At 41.1% G+C, this 24,664-nt stretch overlaps 1 long non-coding RNA gene across 7 annotated transcripts in view; it reads left to right on the forward strand.

The window, feature by feature from the left end:
- The window catches only part of LOC113626073 (uncharacterized), a 40,257-nt gene that overhangs the window by 7,277 nt on the left and 8,316 nt on the right, over positions 1-24,664 (forward strand). For 5 of the 7 annotated variants that reach the window (XR_003435021.1, XR_003435014.1, XR_003435015.1 and 2 more), the window contains exons 3-4: positions 20,960-21,173; positions 23,476-23,589. The exons of 1 other annotated variant lie outside the window; for it this stretch is intronic. This is a non-coding gene — a long non-coding RNA (uncharacterized LOC113626073). The remainder of the gene's footprint in view (positions 1-20,959; positions 21,174-23,475; positions 23,590-24,664) is intronic. One more of the 7 variants, XR_003435018.1, reaches the window with a different exon arrangement.

Below are 24,664 nucleotides of genomic sequence, written 5' to 3' on the forward strand. Positions count from 1 at the left end.
TCGTCTGCAGAGCAGTTGGCTTAAACTGTTCAGCACTCATGCTTTCCAAGCTAATGATACCCTCTCCAACCCCGTTATGTGTGTGATTTTGATAAACACCCAACACCTTTAGGTCAGGGAACTATTATGCAAATGATGGGATAAAGGTTAGCTGAGCTGTTCCCCTTGAAGTAGGTGTCAGAACCAAAGCTGTGAAGCCCAGCTGGCCTTCCATGCCCCCGCCCACTCAGTGAACCCTGAGGAGCTTTGTTTAGCCCAGTTTGAAACTACTGCCCTGTAAGGTTAAGTCTAAGCTCCTTAAGTAAGTCCATGTTACATGATTTGGCTCCCACTTAACCCCTCCCTCTAGCCTCAGTCTTCAATATTTCCTTCTCGCTATCATCATTCACACTTTTGCTAAGGCAGTTCTCCCTCCCTGTATATAATGTGTTCCATTTTAGTTTGCTCTGCTCACTCCATGTCATCCTTTCTCAGTTCAAAATTCTCCACTTCTCCAAATGGCTAGTTTAGGTAAAGCATTCTTTCTCTGATTTCCCGTAGTCCCCTATCCATAACTCTGTTTTAGCATTTACCCTGTTGTATACATGAAATGATCTGTTATTCCTCTTGACTAGAAAGTGAGTTCCTGGGCCTCAGGGAGTATGCCTTATTCATTCTTTATCTGCAGCATTTAGAATAGCAATTAGTATTAAAGAAGTCATTAAATGTCTGATGGAACTGAGCTGCAGGCCATGGCAGGAGAACCAGAGGAAAAGGACGATTTGACACACGTGTAGAGAACAGACTACAGGAGTTGAAACAGTTACATGATTGGAATAGCAAGGGCATGAGGAAAGGGGAGAAAATGAAGGTGATGCCAAAATGTTGAGCATGAGCAACTAGGTACATGGTGGTGCCGTTAACCAGGATAGGCAGTACAGGCCCAAAGAAGGAGGAGAAGAAAACAGATTTGAAAAGAAAGATGATGAGTAAAGTGGCTGTGTCTGAGGTGTCAATGGGACATGAAGTGAAGGTATCCAGTGGGCAGATGGGTAGGTGTGTCTAGAGCTCAGGAACAAGATCTGGCCTAGAAATATATTTGGAGGTTTTAATTACGTTGGCAGGTTGAAGTTGTATGGACGATTATAGTTCTCCAGGGAAAGTATGCAGAGGGAGGAAATATGCAAACCAAAATGTAGACTGGGGAAAAAAAAAATGTAGACCAGAGAGGAAGCAGCAAAGCCTCTGATTGGGAGAATCTTCTGAATATTGAGAGTGGAAGAAAGTAAGATACTGCATAAGGTGGATCATCATTCTAAGGAATGGTTAAAAAATGAGTTGCCAGTAGGACCAGGGTCTCTCCTAAATGCAATCAGGGCAACCAGCATATATAAGAAATATGGATAAATTATGTTTTCTCAATATATTATAATTCACCTTTATGATGAGAATGTTTTATGACTCACTAAACATGGGAGTTGGAAAGTTAGGATTTATTGATGTTTCTCAGGGGAGTCTATATTGAATGCATTCTGTATTGTAGGCACTGTTTTAAATAATGTTTCACCAGCCAGCATCTCCCCTCTCTTTTTCTGGGAACTGCTTGTATTAGCTTTCACCAGGTTATGCTATATAACAAACAGCTCTGAAAATTCAGTGACTTAGAAAACAAAGGACTAATTTTTGCTTATGTTACATGTAGACTACAAGTTGCTTACAGTGCTGCTTCAGGCTTTGGGAAGACTATGGCTGTGCACCATGTGCTGTCTCATCCTGGATTCCAGGGTGAAGAAACAACTCCTACATGAGACTTGCCCAATCTCAGGGCAGAGTGGGGCAGCCAGGGAGCTGCCAGAGGATCATGGTGCCTCTTAAAGCTTCTGCACGAGTGTCACATCATATGGCTAAGCTCAACCTCAGTGGAGAGGGGATATATACTCTTTCCACAAGGAAAGGAAGCTTCAAGTCACATATACATGGAAAGTGAGGAGCAAATAATTGGGGGCAATAATACAATTTACCACACTGTTCCTCTGTCAGCTTAAACCCTGTAGCACCTGTGGGAAAATTGCATGTTCTTTCCTTTGGCCACAATTGATTTCTTCAGGGTTAAGGACGTAACCCAAACATCTTCTAATAGGAATTGAGAACGAAAGGAAAAAAAAGTAGAATCTTGGTAGCCAGATTGTAAGATGTAAAATGTGGGAGTTATCAGTGACCATGTTCCTCACCATATGGAGGAAACTAAGCTGCAGTTGCAGGGAACAGAGCCAACACACAAAGTCAAACAGGGACAGAGAGGAAGGTATTATTCCTGCTCTTCCTATGGTTTGGTTGTTCAGTCATTCCTTGGATTCTGTGAATTATGAAGTTTTCCTTTTTGTCTAAGCTAAAGTTGAATTGATTTCTGTCATAGTGAAATCATGATTCATGCACATGTGTAATTTCATTTAATCCTAACCAATACTTTTAAGTAGTTACTGTAATTGACATTTTATAAATGAGGCTCAGAATTAGAGATGGAAATTCTCCCTGGTACCCTGCGTAGAAGAAATATTTTACAGTAACACCCAACTGCATTATTCTACCCTGTGCTCACCAAGCAATTTTTTTTTTTTTTTTTTTTTTTTGCGGTACGCGGGCCTCTCACTGTTGTGGCCTCTCCCGTTGCGGAGCACAGGCTCCGGACGTGCAGTCTCAGCGGCCATGGCTCACGGGCCCAGCCGCTCCGTGGCATGTGGGATCTTCCCGGACCGGGGCACGAACCCGAGTCCCCTGCATCAGCAGGCGGACTCTCAACCACTGTGCCACCAGGGAAGCCCCCAAGCAATTTTTTGACCTGGTGTCTTCCACGGCTACTAACACACTGGGAAACAGAGACCAAAAAATGGTCTGATATTGGTTATCTTGCCAGAAATAGTTTGCATTATGAAATAATTTATTGACATTATGATTTATAAATTAGTTTCTTATTAGTTTGGTTAGCATGAATCATTTCTGAGAATTAGAGGTAACTCTTTAGAGTTTAAGGATCTGAAAAGTTGAGGGTCATATTAGAGCTAAACCATCTCAGGATCTGACCTTGCCTAGACTTGTACGACCTCTTTTGGACATCTTCTTAGCTGTACAGCTGCCGTAAACTAAGATTCCTCAAGATGTCAAAGATAGAGGTTCCACCAACAATTGAATCCTGGCCACAAAACTGAACTTTCTAATCAGTTGTATCTCAACAAACATTTTTTTAAATTATTAGGCAAAATTCCCAATGAAAAATGGGCAAACAACTGTCAGAATCAACATTTTTTGAACTCTGGAAATTAGCCAAAGGCCTGCAACAACCTGGCAAAAATACTTATTTAAGGAAAATAGCTGATTCTTAATAAGTACTAATGTGATTCCAGTCCCATCCCCCTCTCCTTAGATCAGTGGTAGCTGTGAGAATAACAGCCTGCATTCCTGGTACCAGAGTGAGTAAAGAATTGTGGTTAGTTATTTGTTCTCATCTGCCTGGTGGCTTCCTAGAATAGTGGCTTAAAGGCGTGTCTTTATTTTGCCTAGCTACAAACTAGCCTAGTGCTAAATCTCCTTCCCTGGAGTATTGGTTGAAAATATTTACAGTCTAATAATCTTAGGTTACTACTGCCTGTGGTGATCACTAACAGCAGGGGCAAACAGACTAAACAAAAAGCTTGTGAGGAGAGGCTGGGGAATGAGTGTCCAGTAAGGGCTTACAAAGCTCTGACAAAGTCCTGAGAATGTAGAAAGCCAAATGCATGCATAGGGCTGTGTGCGTGTTCAGGAGAAACCAAAAAAAACAGAAATTTTCACCTCCCGCTGACCTTAAGGGTCTAAGAAAGCTGGAAATAATGGCTAAGGTAGAATTGTAAAGTTCTTGGCAAGTGTTGAAAGCAGGCCAAAACAAACACGTATGAGCCCTCTGCAAAGACTGGAAGATTTTTTGGTTCCAGGTACAGCCATACCTCATGTTATTAATTTCACTTTATTGTGCTTTGCAGATACTACATTCTTTACAAATTGAAGGTTTGTGGCAACCCCACATCAAGCAAGTCTATCAGCACCATTTTTCCAACAGCATTTGCTTATTTCATGTCTCTGTGTCACATTTTAGTATTCTCACCATATTTCAAACTTTTTCATTATTATTATACTTATGGTGATCTGTGACCGGTGATCTTTGATGTTACTATTGTAATTGTTTTGGGGCACCACGAGCCATGCCCATATAAGACAGAGAACATAGTCGATAAATGCCATGTGTGTTCTGACTGCTCCATCGACCAGCTGTTCCCTGTCTTTCTCCTTCTCGGGCCTCCCTATACCCTAAGAAAAAACAATATTGAAATTAGGCCAATTAATAACGCTTCATTAGCATCTAAGTGTTCAAGTGAAAGGAAGAGTCACATGTCTCTCACTTTAAATCAAAAACTAGAAATGATTAAGCTTAGTGAGGAAATCATGCTGGGCTGAAAGCTAGACCTCTTGCACCAACAGTTAGCCAAGTTGTGAATGCAAAGGAAAAGTTCTTGAAGGAAATTAAAAGTGCTTCTCTGGGCTTCCCTGGTGGCGCAGTGGTAGAGAGTCCGCCTGCCGATGCAGGGGACACGGATTCGTGCCCCGGGTCCGGGAAGATCCCACATGCCGCGGAGCAGCTAGGCCCGTGAGCCATGGCCGCTGAGCCTGCGCATCTGGAGCCTGTGCTCCGCAACGGGAGAGGCCACAACAGTGAGAGGCCCGCATACCGCAAAAAAAAAAAAAAAAAAAAAAAGTGCTGCTCCAGTGAGCACATGAATGGTAAGAAAGCAAAACAGCCTTATTGCTAATATGGAGAAAGTTTTAGTGGATCAAACCAGCCACAGCATTCCCTTAAGCCGAAGCCTAATCCAGAGCAAAGCCGTAACTCTCTTCAACTCTGTGAAGGTTGAGAGAGGTGAGGAAGCTGCAGAAGAAAAGTTTGAAGTGAACAGAGGTTGGTTCATGAGGTTTAAAAAGGAAGCCATCTCCATAACATAAAAGTGCATGCTGAAGCAGCAAGTGCTGTTGTAGAGGTTACAGCAAGTTATCCAGATCTAGCTAAAATCATTAATGAAGGTGGTTACACTAGACAACAGATTTTCAGTGTAGATGAAACAACCTTATATTGGAAGAAAATGCCATCTAGAACTTTCATAGCTAGAGAGGAGAAGTCAATGCCTGGCTTCAAAGCTTCAAAGGACAGGCTGACTCTTGCTGGTGCCAACACAGCTGGTGACTTTAAGTTGAAGCCAATGCTCATTTACTATTCCAAAAATCCTAGGACCCTTAAGAATTGTGCTAAATCTACTCTGCTTGTGCTCTATAAATGGAACAACAAAGCCTGGATGACAGCCTATCTGTTTATGACATAGGTTACTGAGTAGTTTAAGCCCGATGTTGAGACCTACTGCTCAGAAAAAAAGTTTTCTTTCAAAATATTACTGTTCATCAACAATGAACCTGGTCATCCAAGAGCTCTGGTGGAGATGTACAGTGAGATTAATGTTGTACCTGCTAACACGTTTGTTCTGCTGTCCATGAATCAAGGAGTAATTTCGACTTTCAAGTCTTATTATTTAAGAAATACATTTTGGGGCTTCCCTGGTGGTACAGCGGTTGAGAGTCCGCCTGCCGATGCAGGGGACACGGGTTCGTGCCCCGGTCCGGGAAGATCCCACATGCCGCGGAGCGGCTGGGCCCATGAGCCATGGCCGCTGAGCCTGCGCGTTGGAGCCTGTGCTCTGCGATGGGAGAGGCCACAACAGTGAGAGGCCCGCGTACCACAAAAAAAAAAAAAACATTTTGTAGGGTGTAGCTGCCATAGTGATTCCTCTGATGGATCTGGGCAAAGTAAATTGGAAACCTTCTGGAAGGATTCACAGTTCTAGATGCCATTAAGAGCCTTTGTGATTCATAGGAAGAGGTCAAAATATCAACATTAACAGGAGTATGGAAGAACTTTATTCCAGCCCTCACGGATGACTTTGAGGGGTTCAAGGCTTCAGTGGTGGAAGTAACTGCAGATGGGGTGGAAATAGCAGGAGAACCAGAATTAGAAGTGGAGTATGAAGATGTGACTGACTTGCTGGAACCTCATGATAAAACTTTAATGAATGAGGAGTTGCTCCCTAAGGATGTGCAAAGAAAGTGTTTTCTTGAAATGAAATCTACTCCAAGTGAAGATGCTCTGAAGTTGGTTGAACAAAAACATAGGATTTAGAATATTACATAAACTTCGTTGACAAAGCAATAGCAGGGTTTGAGAAGATTGACTGCAATTTTGTAAGTTCTACTGTGGGTAAATGCTATCAAAGAGCATTGCATGCTGCAGAGAAATTGTTCATGAAAGGAAGAGTCAGTGCGGCAAACTTCATTGTTGTCTTATTTTAAGAAATCACGGGACTTCCCTGGTGGTCCAGTGGTAAAGAATCCACCTTCCAATGCAGGGGACTCGGGTTCAATCCCTGGTCAGGGTACTTAGATCCCACATGCCACGGGGCAACTAAGCCCACGCGCCATAACTACAGACCCACATGCTCTGGAGCCCGCACGCCACAACTAGAGAGAGAAAACCCGCAGGCCACAACTAGAGAGAAGCGCACGCCGCAACGAAAGATCCCGCGTGCCGCAAAAATGATCCTGCGTGCCACAACTAAAACGTGATGCAGCAAAAAACAAATATTAAAAAAAAAGAAAATTGCCACAGCCACCCCAACCTTCAGCTGACCACCCTGCTGACCACTCTGATCTGTCAGCCATCAACATCAAGGCAAGACCCTCTACCAGCAAAAAGATTACAACTTGCTGAAGGCTCAAATGATGGTAAGCATTTTCTTAGCAATAAAATTTTTAAATTAAGGTATGTACATTGGTTTTTTTAGACATAATGCTAATAGACTACAGTACAGTGTAAACATGACTTTTGTATGTACTGAGAAGCCAAAAAATTTATGTGACTCACTCTATTGAGATATCTGCTTTATTGCAGTGATGTGGAGCCAAACCTGCAATCTCTCTGAGGTATTCCTTTGTTTAAGGACTCTGCCCAATCATTTGCTGACCACTAAGATAATATAACAGAGACTTCAGGAGCCACATAAAACAAAGAATAGACTGCAGAATTTGTCTGTTTAGAAAAGTCATTAAACAATAACAACTACAATAAGCAGCAACAACAACAAATCCTCGGAAATGGAGAGTTGATACAATTATTATCACCCGAAGTCCATAATTTACATTAAGATTCATTCCTGGTGTTGTACATTCTATGAGTTTTGACAAATGTTTAATGACATGTATCTGCAATTACAGTATTGTACATAGTAGCCCTAAAACTCCTCTGTGCTCTGCCTATCCATCCTTTTCTCCCTCTAACCCCAGGCAACCATTCATCTTTTTACTGTCGCCATAGTTTTGCCTTTTCCAGAATGCCATATAGTTGCAATCATATAAGATATACCCTTTCCAGATTAGCTTTTTTCACTTTGTAATATGTGATAAATGTTCCTCTATGTCTTATCATGGCTTGATAACTTACTTCTTTTCAGTGATAATATTCCTTTTTCTGGATGTACCACAGTTTATTTATCCATTCACCTACTAAAGGGCATATTGGTTCCTCCCATGTTTTGGTAATTATGAATAAAGCTGATATAAACATCCATGTGCAGGTTTTGTGTAAACATGAGTTTTTAACTCCTTTGGCTAAATACCAAAATCATGATTGCTAGATTGGGTGGAAAATTATGTTTCGTTTTTCAGAAGCCACCAAATGCCTTCCAGAGTGGCTGTACTATTTTGCATCCCTGCAAGCAATGTATGAGAGTTCCTGTTGCTGCATATCCTCAATAACATTTGATGTAATCAAATGGTTTGGATTTTAGCTATTCTAATAGATGTATGGTGATACCTTGTTTTAATTTGCAAGTCCCTGATGAAATGTGATGTTGAGCATCTTTTCATATGATTATTTGATAACTGTGTATCTTCTTTAATAAGGTGTCTATTCATATCTTTAGCCCATCTTTTAGTCAGGTTGTGTGTTATTGTTGGGTTGTAAGAGTTCTTTGTATATTTTGGATAACAGACCTTTATCAGATCTGTCTTTTACAAATATTTTCTCCCACTCTGTGGCTTGTCTTCTCCTTCTCTTGACAGTGTCTTTTTGCAGAGGAGAAGTTTTTAATTTTAATGAAGCCCAGGTTATCAATTCTTTCATGGATTTTGCCTTTGGTGTTATACCTAAAAAGTCATCACCATGCCCAAGGTCATATAGATTTTTTCCAATGTTATCTTCTAGGAGTTTTATAGTTTTGCATTTTACTCTTAGGTCTGTGATATATTTTTAGTTAATTTTTGTAAAAGGTATAAGGTCTGTGTCTAGATTCACATTTTTGCATATGAATGTGCAGTTATTCCAACACCATTTGTGGAAGAGTCTACCTTTGCTCCATTGTGTTGCCTTTGCTTCTTTGTCAGAGATCAGTTGATTATATTTATATGGGTATAATTCTGGGCTCTCTAGTCTATTCCATTGATCTACATGTCTGTTCTTTTGCCAGTACCACACTGTCTTGATTACTGTAGTTTATAGTAAGTCTTAAGGTAAGCTTGTGTCAGCCTTCTGACTTTGTTCTTTTCCTTCAATATTGTGCTGGCTATTCTGGGTTTTTATCTCCCCATGTACATTTAGAAACAGTTGTTGATATCCAAAAAATAATTTATTAAGATTATTAGGATTGCATTGAATCTATATATCAAGTTGGGAAGAACTGACATCTTGACAACATTGAGTCTTCTTATGCATGAATATGGAATATCTATTTATTTAGGTCTTTGATTTCTTTCATCAGAGATTTGTAGTTTTCTTCAACTAGATCTTGCACATATTTTGTTAGATTTATACCTAAGTATTTCATTTTGCGGGGAGGGGTGCTAATGTATGTGCTATCTTTTAAAATCTCAAATTCTACTTGTTCATTGTTGGTACACAGGAAAGCCATATACTTTTGTATATTAACCTTGTATGCTGCAACTTTGCTATAATTGCTTATTAGTCCCAGAAAGGTGTTTTTGGCAATTATTTCACATCTTATGTATAAACAATCATGTCATCTATGAACAAAGACAGTTCTATTTCTTCTTGAAACTCTATATCCATTGAACAATAACACCCAATTCCACCCTCCCCCCAGCTGCTGGCAGCCACCATTCTACTCTCTGCTTCTCTGAGTTCGACTACTCTAAGTACCTCATGGAAGTAGAATTATATAGAATTTGTGACTGTCTTATTTCATTTAGCATAATATCCTCCAGGTTCATTCATGTTGTAGCATATGTCAGAATTTTCTTCCTTTTTAAGGCTGAATAATATTCTATTGTGTGTATATATTACATACAATGTATGCGTCCATTACTGGACACTTGGGTTTCTTCCATGTTTTAGCTACTGTGAATAATGCTGCTGTGAGCATGGTTGTACAAAACATCTCTTTGAGACGCAGCTTGCAATTCTTTTGGGTACATACCCAGAAGTGGAATTGCTGGATCTTATGGTAATTCTATTTTTAATTTTTTGAGGAACTACCATACTGTTTTCCACTGTACCATTTTACTTTCCCACCAACAGTACACAAGCGTTCCACTTTCTCCAAATCCTTGCCAACACTTTTTATTTTCTGGTTTTTTGATATTAACTATTCTACTGGATAGGAGGTGGTATCTCATTTTACTTTTAATTTGCATTTCCCTAATGATTAATGTTGTTGATCTTTTTTTTCATGTGCTTATTGGCCATTTATATATCTTCTTTGAAGAAATGTCTATTCAAGTCCTTTGCTGATTTTTGAATCGAGCTGTATGGTTTTTTTGTTGATGAGTTTTAGGAGTTCTCTATACATTCTGGATATTAATCCCTTATCTGATAAATGATTTACAAGTATTTCTTCCATTGTGTGGGTTGCCTTTTTTACTCTGTTGATATTGTGATTATTATTATTACTTACAGTAACATAAGTTATCCATAAGGTACATGGTGTAATGGAAAGAGCACTGTATCAGGGGACTTGATTTCAAGTCCTGTTCACATTTATTATCTCTGACTGAGGTATATAGCGTCCCGGGTTTGAATTCCAGGTCTACCACTTATTAGCAATCTGAACTCAAGAAGAATTTTGAAACTTAGTTTCCTCATCTGAAAAATGGATAATATAATAAATCGCACCTTGTATGTTCTTGTGAGATTAACAATACTATATATAAAGCACCTGGCACATAGAAAATGATTATTATTTGATATTATTTTAGTGGTTTTTTTCCCCTTTGAGTTGTTTTAGTTGTATACTTTAGGAACTTACGGAGAGATTATCGTAGAGTGGTTTTTAATCCCAGTAAAAAAGAGTAAGACCACTTAGTACCATCCCAAGGAATAGAGATAAAGAATAGTGGATGGGATACAGCTTCATGGGATACCTTATCTAGTTCTTTGATAAAAGAAAAAGAGATGGAAAAGACAGAAATCAATTATGTTTAATTTCAATTTCAAAATTTTCCTCCTTAGTCCAAGATGTTCAGTATCAAGCCATATGTTTGATGACATTGGCAGAAGGCAGGAGGAGAAATTCCAGAATGTTCTTTGCAGCAAATGGAAATATAAGGAGAATCATTTGATAGCAAATTTTGGTTTTTTTTTTTTTGTTTTTTTTTTGCGGTACGCGGGCCTCTCACTGTTGTGGCCTCTCCTGCTGCAGAGCACAGGCTCTGGACACGCAGGCCCAGCGGCCACGGCTCACGGGCCCAGCCGCTCCGCGGCACCCGGGATCCTCCTGGGCTGGGGCACGAACCCACGTCCCCTGCATCGGCAGGCGGACTCCCAACCACTACGCCACCAGGGAAGCCCGATAGCAAATTTTTATCTTTCTCTATGGCGTATAATAAATATATACGAACCCGAAATTTTTATTGGATATTCAAATATGTAAATAGGCAAATTACCTTCAAGTGTAAATGTGGTATTCAAATAGTAATTTAGAAAAATTTTTAAATCAATATAAGTGGGACTTCCCTGGTCGTCTAAGTCCTCATGCCGCAACTAAGGGCCACAACTAAGATGCCACAACGAAAATCCTGCATGCCACAACTAAGATCCAGCACAGCCTAAATAAATATAAATAAATAGTAAAAAAGAAAGAAAGCAATATAAGTATATAAGCAGAGCTATGCATTTGTCTCTCTGATAAAGCTAATTAAAAGAAAGGGTAAAGCTTTGTTTGATAACACATCATGTCCATTTCTCTCCTGAAAATAATAAATACCATAAAGAATAGTATATCCCATAATAAAATTTTTAATAATATGGTTGAAACAAAGGAAATCAGGTTTTATATAGATATATAGATATATATATATATGTATGTCATGATTAAATCCTGTTATTTATTAATGCATTTAAAATAACAGTGATAAATTCATTAAATATTACCATGCATAACATATTTTTATGAAGAATAATTACATTTTCCAAAACAAAAAAATAGTGAGGACAGTGGCATTGTTTTACATTTTCAAATTTGATTAATATCTAACTTAAACAAAGATCCTCATATCTTCTCATTCTATGAGTGCAATATGTTGTTTTAGTAGAATTTTATAAAGAAAATCCAGCCTGATATAGGTATGTAGCTGTAAAAGTGAGGAATATTCTAATAACATTTTTGCATAATCGAGGATATTTTTCTTTGATACAATACTCAACAGCGAATAGTTTCTTAAAGGCTAGTTACAATATGAAATCTGAAAATATATAAATGGACTTTTAAAAAAAATCATCTGGCTGGAACCATTATTATTTCAGAAATAAGATCCTGTGTAATTTGAGGTGGCTAGAATAGTTATATCTGTAATATAATACTTGTCAGATTACTGTAATAAATATTTGTCAGAAACAGTCATCTCAGTAATCATAGACATTTATTCATAAAGTACTTACAAAAATAATTCTTCTGTATCAGAAAACTTACAAATGTCACAAGAGAGTTAGCTAATGGTCTACACAGTAGAGAAGGAAAAATCTGCTAGGGAAAGCTCTAAAGAAACATTTTCCCCATTACATTTTTGAATGGTACAGTTCATGAAGAAATCCTAGCTTTGCCTTCCTTTTTGGTGCTTTGTCTGAGAAGCAACACAAGAAACCAAGTCTTAGGAGAAAAACTGCTTTCAAAATCTCAAGTGTAAGCCACAAATAGGCTCTTTTGATAAAAGCTTCAAAGTTAAAGACATGAGAAATACAAGTATATATTCTATAAGGTATTTCAAAAAATTCAGCAACTATAAATGTATCCTTTGTATGCTTGAAATTACAATTTTCATGCTTTGAATATTTTATCCTGAGAAAAGTTTTGACTATTTTGTTCTAGAAGATTCGGAAATGAAATTTACACACACATATACACACACACATACAATATATATTATGTGTCTGGGATTATGGATATATTATGTACAACAGGATTTCTCCATATGATTAACATTCTGGACTGTCCAAACAATGTCAAACAATGAGAAACCAAACATAATCACATCTGTGTTGTAAAAAGAGCACAGAGGGCAGAGTCAAGATGGCGGACCAGGAGGACGCGGAATTCACGTCTCCATACGACTAGGGCACCTACCAGGCACTGGTGGGGGACCACGGACACCTAAGGGGACGGGAGGAACCCGCAACAACCGGGTAGGACGTGGGGCATGGGGGAAGTGAAGGGGGACGAGAAGTGGAGGCGGGACGGGACTGGTGCCCCTGAGAGGTGGCTGGGGGAGGGGAAGGGATCCTACACCCAAAGGGAAATTGGGGGACCACTGGGAAGGCAGAGAATCAAAAAGGAGCATGTCCAGGATTCCCCTGCCCCCTTGGGCCCCCTTCGGCCCTCACCGAACTCCACACTCCAGAGGCCCTCCTTTGGACATTGCTGTCTCTCCCCTTCCACACAGGTCCTAAACAGAGGCCCCACCCCACGCTTGAACATCGCCCTGCCTAGGCCCTGCCCCCAGGGCCTTTTCTGGCTGCCTGTGTCCTGAGCCAAGGCCCCACCCCAGACTCAAACGTCACCCCACCACCGGCCTAGGTCCCACCCCACCTTAAACCCCGCCCCTGCCCAAGTCCCACCCCCGCCTAAACTCCACCCCCATAGCTAAGGCTTTTTTTTCTTTTTTCCTCTTTCAAATTGGGGTTCTGTTTTACAGAACCCCAATAACAACCCCAAAACAATTAAGGAAATAGTAATAGGAACATATCGATAATTACCTTAAATGTAAATGGATTAAATGCTCCAACCAAATGACATAGACTGGCTGAATGGATCCCAAAACAAGACCTGTGTATATGCTGTCTACAAGAGACCCACTTCAGACCTAGGGACACATACAGACTTAAAGTGAGGGAATGGAAAAAGATATTCCATGCAAACGGAAATCACAAGAGAGCTGGTGTAGCAATTCTCATGAGACAAAATAGACTTTATTTTTTACTTATTTATTTTTTAATTCAAGACCCATTCTCTAGCTCTGCCCATGTGGAGATACCCTCCTTGAAAAGGCATTAAATCCTTCAGTTCACTTTAACACCTTGTGCTGAAAACACACGTTCCAAGGTTTCAACTATGAGATCCACATTCTTAAAGCACTAATTCTTAAACCTCATCTAGATTTCTCCCCTTGGAGGGGGGAGATGACCCAAACACAGCAAAGAACAGCTCAGGACTGTGGGCTCTGCTCTCCCAGAAGACCTTGCAGCTCCCCTGACCACCCGGCTGGAACCAGGATTAGGACCCTGAGACGAGGGGTGCCTGCTGGGCTGCTGCCACCACAGATGGGACGCCACTGCCTTCGGGCACCTTCCTGCTGCCACCGCCACTGGCCCCCAGCTCCTGTCCTCTTCACTAGGCTTGCTGTCACCTTTAGTTTCCCTGAAGTATGGGGATTCCAAACGGTCTCTGCTCACACTTCTGTATCACTTCCTGCTGCCTCAGCACTGCTGATCCACGCCAAGAGGTGAAAAGCACACAGAACTGCTTTTCAACACACCAACATTCCACACAAAAATTATTTTATAAGCCTGTAGGTTCTTTTTCATCAGAGGATATTCCCAAGGCCACGACTTCCTCCGGCTCTCCACTGCACTTTTAAGCAGACTGGACGTGCGTGGCCGCTGTGCTGTGAGTCGGGCACACCACCCTCGCTCCACTACTGCGCACTCTCCTGGAGCACTGAGGACGGTGCCCTGGGCTCATCAGCAGGATCTGTCCTGAATCCAGTCCTAGAGTGACAAGAGCCACACCTGCAGGTCTATTCCACTGACCAGCTGCACAGGACCGAGCTGGGCCCACGGTCCTTGGTCTGGATTCTGTTGGCTGATCATTCTTGCCTAGGTTCACAGGCCAACAGCCACCATCCTTCCTTTCCTGCTCATCACTGCACCAGTGGCTGACTCCTACCTGCTGCTTTCACATGCCTGGCAACCTCATATTCCAGGGCAAGCCAAGAACTGAGACCCCAGCAGGCCCTAGTTCCCAGCAGGCAAACTCCCCATTATGCTACTGCTGCCTAGACGTGTTCTCGAGGCTTCAGAGCCAGGAAAGTGCAGAGAGCATAGCAAGCTGCGGCGCCCTCAGCCCCAGACCCAGGATGCTCCGCAGAGGCACCGGAACCTCGCCACACCCCCCTGCAACACAAGCAACTTCTGCACCTGCCTGTCCCGCAGACCTAGGTGCACCTCTGGCCACTGGGACCCAGGATGGAGGTGCAGGATGTGGGGCTCGGCTGGCGGCGGGTGCTGGGGTGGGCGGGGACCTGGGCTCCAGCCCTGAGGCCTTGCAGACCCCTCCAGGCCCACCTGCATCCCCACCACCCAGAAAGTGACAAAACAGACTTCAAAATAAAGACTATTACAAGAGACAAAGAAGAACACTACATAATGATCAAGGGATCAATCCAAGAAGAAGATATAACAATGGTAAATATTTATGCACCCAACATAGGAGCACCTCAATACATAAGGCAAATGCCAACAACCATAAAAGGGGAAATCGACTGTAACACAATCACAGTAGTGGATGTTAACACCCCACTTTCACCAATGGACAGATCATCCAATGTGAAAATAAATAAGGAAACACAAGCTTCAAATGACACATTAAACAAGATGGACTTAATTGATATTTATAGGACATTCCATCCAAAAACAACAGAATACACTTTCTTCTCAAGTGCTCATGGAACATTCTACAGGATAGACCATATCTTGGGTCACAAATCAAGCCTTGGTAAATTTAAGAAAATTGAAATCATATGAAGTATCTTTTCCGACCACACCACTAAAAGACTAGATATCAATTACAGGAAAAAAACTGTAAAAAAAACCCAACACATGGAGGCTAAACAATACGCTACTAAATAACCAAGAGATCACTGAAGAAATCAAAGAGGGAGTCAAAACATACCTAGAAATAAGTGATAATGAAAACATGACGACCCAAAACCTATGGGATGCAGCAAAAGCAGTTCTAAGAGGGATGTTTGTAGCAATACAATCGTACCTTGAGAAACAAGAAACATCTCAAATAAACAACCTAATCTTACACCTAAAGCAATTAGAGTAAGAAGAAAAAAAAAAACCCAGAGTTACCAGAAAGAAAGAAATCATAAAGATCAGATCAGAAATAAATGAAAAAGAAATGAAGGAAACAATAGCAAAGATCAATAAAACTAAAAGCTGGTTCTTTGGGAAGACAAACAAAATTGATAAACCATTAGCCAGACTCATCAAGAAAAAAAGAGAGAAGACTCAAATCAATAGAATTAGAAATGAAAAAGGAGAAGTAACAACTGACAGTGCAGAAATACAAAGGATCATGAGAGATTACTACAAGCAGCTATATGCCAATAAAATGGACAACCTGGAAGAAAAGGACAAATTCTCAGAAAAGCACAACCTTCTGAGCCTGAACCAGGAAGAAATAGAAAATATAAACAGACCAATCACAAGCACTGAAATTGAAATTTGTGATTAAAAATCTTCCAACAAACAAAAGCCCAGGACCTGATGGCTTCACAGGTGAATTCTATCAAACATTTAGAGAAAAGTTAACACCTGTCCTTCTCAAACTCTTCCAAAATATAGCAGAGGGAGGCACACTCCCAAACTCATTCTATGAGGCCACCATCACCCTGATACCAACACCAGATAAAGATGTCACAAAAAAAGAAATCTAGAGGCCAGTATCACTGATGAACATAGATGCAAAAATCCTCAACAAAATACTAGCAAACAGAATCCAGCAGCACATTAAAAGGATCATACACGATGATCAAGTGGGGTTTATCCTAGGAATGCAAGGATTCTTCAGTATACGCAAATCAATCAATGTGATACACCATATTAAAAATTGAAGGATAAAAACCATATGATCATCTCAATAGATGCAGAAAAAGCTTTCTACAAAATTCAACACCCATTTATGATAAAAACTCTCCAGAAAGTGGGCATAGAGGGAACTTACCTCAACATAATAAAGGCCATATATGACAAACCCACAGCCAACATCGTTCTCAATGGTGAGAAACTGAAACCATTTCCTCTAAGATCAGGAACAAGACAAGGTTGCCCACTCTCACCACTGTTCTCCAACATAGTTGTGGAAGTTTTAGCCACAGCAGTCAGAGAAGAAAAAGAAATGAAAGGAATCCAAATTGGAAAAGAAGTAAAGTGTTCACTGTTTGCAGATGGCATGATACTATACATAGAAAACCCTAAAGATGCTACCAGAAAACTAGTAGAGCTAATCAATGAATTTGGTAGCGTAGCAGGATACAAAATTAATGCACAGAAATCTCTTGCATTCCTATACACTAATGATGAAACATCTGAAAGGGAAACTAAGGAAACACTCCTGTTCACCACTGCAACAAAAAGAATAGAATACCTAGGAATAAATACCTACCTACCTACCTACCTAAGGAAAGAAAAGACCTGTGTGCATAAAACTATAAGACACTGATGAAAGAAATTAAAGATGATACAAACAGATGGAGAGATATACCATGTTCTTGGATTGGAAAAATCAACATTGTGAAAATGACTATATTACCCAAAGCAATCTACAGATTCAGTGCAATCCCTATCAAACTACCAATGGCATTTTTCACAGAACTAGAACAAAAAAGTTCACAATTTGTATTGAAACACAAAAGACCTTGAATAGCCAAAGCAATCTTGAGAAAGAAAAACAGAGCTGGAGGAATCAGGCTCCCTGACTTCAGACTATACTACAAAGCTACAGTAATCAAGACAGTATGGTACTGGCACAAAAGCAGAAATATAGATCAATGGGACAGGATAGAAAGCCCAGAGATAAACCCACACACATATGGTCATCTTATCTTTGATAAAGGAGACAAGAGTATACAATGGAGAAAAGACACCCTCTTCAGTAAGTGGTGCTGGGAAAATTGGACAGCTACATGTAAAAGGATGAAATTAGAACACTTGCTAACACCATACATTAAAATAAACTCAAAATGGACTAAAGATCTAAATGTAAGGCCAGACACTATAAAACTCTTACAGGAAAACATAGGCAGAACACTCTGTGACATAAATCACAGAGTGCCCCGGTCTGGGAAGATCCCACATACTGTGGAGCGGCTGGGCCCGTGAGCCATGGCCGCTGAGCCTGCACGTCTGGAGGCTGTGTTCCGCAACGGGAGAGGCCACAACAGTAAGAGGCCCGTGAACCACCCCCTCCCAAAAAAGAAAACTGGCTACACAATAGTTAGGGGACTCCACAAAAGAATCGCCAAGCCCTTAATCAGGGGCGCGGCACCCAAGAGCTTTTTACACCCAGACAGGCCTGAAAAAAAGGGGATAAAGTTTCATTCTTCTCACTCCATCAACCTATGCATCTTGAGTGCTGTGCTTGACTGTCCCCGGCGCTGTCCCCAGGCCAGGTTTCTGCCACGAACCTTGTCCCTGTGCCATTAATAATCACCGAGGTCGCCCGCACGGCAAGGGCACGCTCACTGCCTTCCCTGGCTCCCTGGGGCCCACATCCCAGCTACTCTTTGTTTCCTGTTTGGAGAACTGGAGGGGCAGGACCTCATTTCTCATTCTCCCTGGATGAGCCCCAATGTCTCCAGGGCAGAGATCCGCAGACTGTGGCCTGCCTCTGCCTGTTTGTATGAATAATGGTTTATTGGCATGCAAAAAAAAAGAAAAAAAGAAAAAAGCACTGAGAAGGAACAGTGGGAGAATGAATCACCTATGTCTGTGTTTTCTATTTATTTATTTATTTATTTATTTATTTATTTATTTATTTATTTATTTATTTATATTTTGGCTGCGCCGGGTCTTAGTTGCAGAACATGGGATCTTTGTTGCAGCATGCAGGATCTTTAGTTGTGGCATGCGGACTTCTTAGTTGTGACATGTGAATTCTTAGTTGTGGCATGTGAATTCTTAGTTGCGGTTGTGCACTCTTTGTTGCGGCATGCATGCAGGATCTAATTTCCCAACCAGGGATCAACCCCAGGCCCCCTGCATTAGGACAGTGGAGTCTTACCCAATGGACCAACAGGGAAGTCACTGTAACTGATCAATTTTATGTATTTCTTCCATTGATGGTTCCGGGGAGGCCTCCTTGAGTTCTTGGCCAGTATTTCTATAATGGTTCTCAATTCTTTTCTTGGTGGTGTATTCCCTCCTGGGTGTTAAGAGCCATTGATCCTTTGTAATGAAATTCTTCACGGTATGGGAGGCCTTGGTTAAAGCTGGGTGGAAAACCCCAGAAGGATCTGGAAAGCTCAGTCCCTGGTCACCTCAACTGCGCAGTTCCCCTTCTCGATGAATGTTTCATACTGTTACATTAAAGTTTAATGTCTCTCTCACACCTTTCACCGACCTTTAACGCATGGATGATTTTGTAACCTTATGCATTTGTCATTTGGAAAATAGTTCGCTGAACTCTGTGGATCTTCCAAATGTTGGCACACTTCGTTACACAATATCAAAAAATCACATTTGCTAATATTGCCACCAATCTCATCAGAATTCTTTGTGTTTTGGGAAGCTGTCAAACTAACAGTGGTGGATACAGATTTTCCAAAATTCTGATTTTTACCTGAAAGTTTGAATTTTACTGCCAGTTATTTTCCTGGAAGTTGCAGAATTACTTGGCTCATTTTCAAAAAAAGAAAAAAAAAGTCTGCCAAATTTTCAAGTCTAGAAAACCATAGTTTATCTTCCAGTTGTTCTTTCAAGGAATGATGAGGTTTCATTTTAAAAAAGCGGCTAGCTCAGCATGCAATTCAAATCATCACATGTGCTTTTCCTCAAGACAACCATTGTATTTCTGGATGCAGCAGAGGTACTTAATGTGTATTTCCCTTTTTGTCACACAGAATGTTAAGAAAAAAGTGTACTCAAAGGGTGAAATTTAACATAAAAGTTGATCAGTTTTATTGCTCCATTAAAGACTGCTTAAATGAAACTGGCTTTTTTTTTTTTTTCCTGAAGGTGTGTGGTGGTGGAGAATGCAGTAACTACTATACAGTTGGTACCACTCCCTTTTTTTTTTTTTTTTTTTTTGCGGTACACGGGCCTCTCACTGTTGTGGCCTCTCCCGTTGCGGAGCACAGGCTCTGGACGCGCAGGCTCAGCGGCCAGGGCTCACGGGCCCAGCCGCTCCGCGGCATGTGGAATCTTCCCGGACCTGGGCACGAACCCGTGTCCCCTGCATCGGCAGGCGGACTCTCAACCACTGCGCCACCAGGGAAGCCCGGTACCACTCCCTTGATTCATGCTAAGGCACTTGCAGTTTAACCCACCATTGTTTTTGTACCATCAGTGCACATATGAGCACACTGAAAAAGTCAAATAATACCTTAGTATTATGAATACAATGTTTTTGACCTCTTGGACCCTCTGAGATATTTTTCAGAGACCACACTTTGAGAACTGATGATCTAGAATGTGAGCTCTATGAAAGCATTGAGTTTATTTTGTTCACTGTTGTATTTTAAATATTTATTTATTTATTTATTTTTGGCTGCGTTGGGTCTTTGTTGCTGTGCGCAGTCTTTCTCTAATTGAGGTGAGCGGGGGCTACTCTTGTGTGCACAGGCTTCTCATTGCGATGGTTTCTCTTGTTGCAGAGCACAGGCTCTAGGTGCACGGGCTTCAGCAGTTGTGGCTCATGGGCTCTAGAGTGCAGGCTCAGTAGTTGTGGCACACGGGCTTAGCTGCTCTATGACATGTGGGATCTTCCCGGACCAGGGCTTGAACCCATGTCCTCTGAATTGGCAAGCGGATTCTTAACCACTGTGCCACCAGGGAAGTCCCACTGTTATATTTTCAACACTGCTGTATCTAGAACAGTGCCTGACACACAGTAGATGATTAGTAAATATTTCCTAAATGTATTAATGAAGCAAGGACAGATGGGAGATTAATCCCCTGTGGAGAACAGAATAACTTAAAATGTATATATTTTTTTACTACATATAGCTCAATAATCAACCAACACTTGCCACAAAATGGTATGAAAATCTAGTTTCATTATTGCCATTTCCTCTGCTGAAGACTCTACTGACTTTTAAATTATGAGCAAAAAAGACTAAAGGACCTTTGTGAAGGAAGAAATGTAAAGCGTGCCCAAACCACAGAACAAATGCATTTTTTTCGTTGAAGCACAGAACTGAGATGTCGTTAGATCATCTAGCCCAATACCTTCATTTTTACAAATGAGAAAACCAAGCTGCCTGTGGGGTTAAATGATGGACCCTAAGTCATAGTTAGTGACAGGGCTAAAATATAGGCTCTTTCACATTTTCTCTTGCACATAGCAATGATGGGAATGGGAATGAGAAGCAAGAGATGAACTTTGGTGTATTTTTTATGTAGGAGACTGGCCAAGCAAGCTCAGAGGCAAAAACTCAAACCACTCCATGGATGGAAGAGGAAAGTGAAGTTAAAAGATGGAACACCTAAAGGTACCTCTCGGTCCAGCACCTTGTTCCTCCCGCAAACAGCTCAGGCTGGAGAGGTGCAAAGACTGCATGGGGAGACAAGCTAGTCCCTTGGAACTGTGGAGAGGAAAAGAGTCAGCTTCTCAGAGGTAAGAAAGGAGGACCCTGGAGCTGTACCGTTTAGTAACACAGATGGGGCCAAAGATTGGAAAAGCCCCCAAAGAGAAGAACATCTTTGGTATTTTTCAGCAGGGAGCTATTGGCATTTTGTATGGCATTGTCCTGCAACTGCATATTTACCATCCTTACTCTCGCCCACCAAATGCCAGTAAATCCCTAAGTCACTGTGACCACTAAAAATGTCCTGCACGTTTCCAAATGCCCACTAGGGGGCTCGCATCACCCCTGATTACCATTTCCCCCTTCACCCACTGAATCAATAGCAGTCATCGCTCTAGGATGAGGGTGAACATAGCCAAGAACGAAGAGGACAACTAAGTTTCTGAATGGAATTTTAAAATCAAAGCTGAAACAGTGGACTTCCCTGGTGGCGCAGTGGTTAAGAATCCGCCAGCCAATGCAGGGGACATGTGTTCCAGCCCTGGTCCGGGAAGATCCCACAGGCCACAGAGCAACTAAGCCTGTGCACCACAACTACTGAGCCTGCGCTCTAGAGCCCACGAGCCACAACTACTGAGCCCACACGCCACAACTACTGAAGCCCACGCACCTCGAGCCCGTGCTCCACAACAAGAGAAGCCACCGCAGTGAAGCCCAAGCACTGCCATGAAGAGTAGCCCCCCTTCGCTGCAACTAGAGAAAGCCCGCACACAGCAACGAGGACCCAACACAGCCAAAAATAAATAAATATAAATTAATTAATTAATTTTAAAAAAAGCTGAAACAGTAGGCTTTTTATTATAGGGCTGGTTTCTTGAAAGTGGAAACATTTTTTGAGTTCTAAATGAATAAGCGCTTGGAGGACTCAGGACGTTTACATCATAAACCAAAGAGTTAGGAGGTATGAAGTTGTCTACAGAAAGGAAAAAAGAGGAAGAAAATCTAAGGGCATATGACAGAATTTAGATGCTTAAGAAAGGATCGTACCCTCTGTCCACTCTCCTCAGTCAGCTGAGAGGACAAGAAATTCCCTGCGGGAAGACAGGAAGGACTTGAGGGCAGAGAGGATCCTCACCTCGCTTCCAGCAGGCCTCACTAGGCGACTGAGACATTGCTTCCCACCCTCTAGGTTAGTGAGCATCCAGCACTTTCCTGAGCACCCCCAGCCCCCAAAGCACACAGGAGTGGCTGAGAGACGGATGGCAGAACAGGAGGGGCCTAGTGTTCAGGACAAAGCTGGCAGAGGTAGGTGCAGACATGGGGCAGCAAGGGAAAGAAGCTGACAACCAGACTAGGGAATTGCCCAGCTCAGCGGATCCTGGGCCAGGGGCCTTTGAGGTCAGTACAACAGAAAAGAGAAGGAAAATGGAGAGGGGGAAAACCCCTGTACTGACTGAGTTTAAATCTGTAAATTGCAAAGTTTACAGAAAAGGTTAAGTCTTAGGCTCTTGAGTGGAAAGGGGACTCAGCAACTAAGTATAGTAATAGGGACATAAAGAGCCCAAGAAATTCATGTTTAATACATTAATGAATATTTACCCTTCTTTAGTGAAGCCCTTTTAATTTGCAGGATGTATCTAGGTGCCAAAAAACAGCGATTCAGCTTGTTTGGAGTGAATTATCTGTGTGGCTTTGATGACTGTATATTGGCAAACAAGTGCTCCTTTTACCTCTCTGTGATTGTAGATATCACTGAAGTAGCCCCTACCTATATAGAGGCTGCAGATCTGTTAATTCTGCCATTATCAAAGGATGAGATACTTGAGCTGGAATATGTCCATTTTTTAATCAATGAAATATTTACTCCCTATTTTGTGCAAAGTGTAATTTTAAAATTGTCGCTAAGAAAACAAGCACCTAGACCTTAGGATGGTTTTCTTGAAACATCCGCCAAAGAATTACAATCCTTAAACTGAGAACCATAGTGTAAATTGAGAGAGAGAAATTCTACTTTAGATTTGACTAAATATCTAGGAGCAAATGATTTTCTCTTTGTTCACACTCTTTTTTTTTTTAAATGCTATAGTGTCTGAGTTTCACCCCATCAGCACCACATTTTGTTTTTGTTTTTAATTAATTAATTTATTTGGCCATGTTGGGTCTTAGTTGCCGCAGGCAGGATCTACATGGTGGCTTCTCTCCAGTCGTGGCACGCAGGCTCTAGAGCACGCAGGCTTAGTTGCCCCGTGGCATGTGGGATCTGATTTTCCAGACCAGGGGTCAAACCCACATCCCCTGCATTGGAAGGCAGATTTTTAACCACTGGACCGCCAGGGAAGTTCCGAGGCTTTTTGTTGATGTCATTAACATTCAGATTTTTTAATTTGCTAGACGTATGCGGTGTACAGACTCAGCTCGCCTATGGAGATGACCAAAATGGGCACTCCTAGCCTACTTACACCCAATCCAAGTAAGCCTAGAGCTGATTTCCTTGTTTTGATACTGGTAAGAAGCTCCTGTTTTACATTAGTAATTTCTCCCTCTCTCTCTCCCTAGAAAACAAAGGAATTTTAGTTTGTTCACAAAGAATGCCAAAATAGTCTGAAAAAGAAAGAAAGCCTTAAGCTCATAAGCACATAATCAGATCTTCCTGCCTTTCATGGGGACTGTTGTTTGGTAAATTCTGCTTTATGTTCTAGAAGAACTAAGTGGTGGTGTTCTCACACAATTCTAGTTTTGCAACAAAGTCCGATAAAATGTCATGTTCTCCGTATTCAATATGTGGCTTTTTAAGGGCAGTCTCCTTGCCTTATGTCAAAACCAACTGATGAAACCAAGGAATGTGCTGAAGCCAGCCTATTTTATTGCATACCTGACACCTTTTGTGGTTGACTTTATTACTTGATTCATGAAAAAAATCTGCAAGCTTGGCTTTCAGGTCATTTCTGATAGTCTTGTGGTTTCTTCTGTTGTTACTTACAAGCTTCGTATTTTGCTTTTCAGTAGTTTGTTTTACTTTTCAGTGAAAATGAGTTGGTAGCTTGAATGGCACCTATGCTTCAGTTATGCAAAGAATAAAGAGAGATGACTTCTTAGACTTCTTAATCGTATTAATGTGTTCTCGAGGAAGATGGCTGAGGCTGAATGGAACAGAAAGTCAGTTGTGAATGTAGAGTTTCTTTTTTTCTTTTGATCACTTCATTCCGTAAGTAACAAGAAACCCATGAAACATAAAATTCTAAAAACTAACTTTTAAGCTCAATGTTTAAAAACCAACTTGTAAATTAGAAACTGGATATTAGTCACCAAGCATGCCAAGCAACTTATTTCTTGCACTCGTAACTCCTTTTTTGAAACAGGTTAAAAACTGATAAGAAGCTTGGGAAACTCTTATCAGTCATTGCAAAAAATAGCTTAACCCATCCTAATGTGGCAAGATTTAAAAGGCCTAAATTCCTTAAAGTTTTAGGGGATTTATTTATTTTTTCTATTCGCTGTGTGCATTTGTGTTACAGTAAATTCAGATTTAAATATCTTCCTATTCATGTGATTTACTCTATGAGGGCATTTCCAGCCTATA

The sequence above is a fragment of the Aethalodelphis obliquidens genome, unplaced genomic scaffold (genome assembly GCF_003676395.1).
Source record: "Aethalodelphis obliquidens isolate GAN/ISIS:26980383/991018 unplaced genomic scaffold, ASM367639v1 scaffold17, whole genome shotgun sequence".
Lineage (NCBI taxonomy): Eukaryota > Metazoa > Chordata > Mammalia > Artiodactyla > Delphinidae > Aethalodelphis > Aethalodelphis obliquidens.